At 39.5% G+C, this 1,085-nt stretch overlaps 1 non-coding gene across 1 annotated transcript; it reads right to left on the bottom strand.

Annotated features, from left to right (window-relative positions):
- Positions 1-849: 849 nt before the first annotated feature.
- Positions 850-921, bottom strand: TRNAC-GCA (transfer RNA cysteine (anticodon GCA)). The gene has a single exon. It is a non-coding gene; the product is annotated as a tRNA-Cys (tRNA).
- Between the last annotated feature and the right edge of the window lie 164 nt (positions 922-1,085).

Below are 1,085 nucleotides of genomic sequence, written 5' to 3'. Positions count from 1 at the left end.
CTGAATCTGATGTCCGGGCCCTTTTGAGGCCTAGAAACGGGGACTTTATAATGGAATAACGTGCACACTGAGAAACGTGGCAACGTAGCTTTACATAGGCCTGATATTCGTAGTATTCACGAGGACTGGAAACTGGCATACTAGAGGTGGACACAACTGTAATTGCGTCATTAATCGGACATGGGGAATACATATGCATATTTAATCATGCACACATAACATATGATGGATGACACGTAGGGACACAGAACATGGCAAAATTTACTTTTCCACAACATCATAAAAAGCCATTTTGCGTTTGCAAATGGCCTGATTCTTCAAACCAGCCTTCTTGCAACTGCAATGATAGTTCGAACATCTTGCACGTAGGCAGAAGTTTTAAGGAGAAATTAAATAGTTCCTACGTTGCACAAAAATGAAGTGCTTCAAACAAACACATACTTTGCATGCACAGAGAAGAGGTGGAATATATGTAAGACTGAAGACACGGGTGAAATGAGAAATAGATTGACTGCTTTGCTGCCAGTATTCTACGCCATTTCTTCAGTGCAATACAGGAAAGCACCAAACAGTATAACAAAGTTGTCAATTGGTTTCATAGTCCATTCCCTATGTTTGGTGCTGTGAAAGGAAGAGCCGAATGCCAACATAGATCAATGTTGTTTCAGAAAGTTCCCAAAGGGAATACCAAGCCCAGTGTAAAAAATGCATTTACTCACAGGTTTTGAGGAGCAAACACTGTAATGCTATTAAAGTGCAATATCCAAGGGAACACTGACTCTGTCAAAGATGATCCAAATGGAATTGATGAAAAGTTCCAATTACAAACAACAGAATCAAAATAGGGTGAGGGGACACCCGGATTTGAACTAGGGACCTCTTGATCTGCAGTCAAATGCTCTACCACTGAGCTATATCCCCAGCTTTTCAGTAAAATCAGAATGACAAAATATCAGTACATCATGAAAGAGTGTGAGGATCATACTAAGGTGTGCCAGTAGGTACAACCTTGAAACTGTTGAACAGGAGAAGTAGTCCTTAATATTATTTATTAAAGGAAAACTGGATCATTTAAAAAACAGATT

Source organism: Lissotriton helveticus, chromosome 1_2 (genome assembly GCF_964261635.1).
Source record: "Lissotriton helveticus chromosome 1_2, aLisHel1.1, whole genome shotgun sequence".
Classification (NCBI taxonomy): domain Eukaryota; kingdom Metazoa; phylum Chordata; class Amphibia; order Caudata; family Salamandridae; genus Lissotriton; species Lissotriton helveticus.
This window is presented reverse-complemented; position numbering and strand designations above follow the sequence as displayed.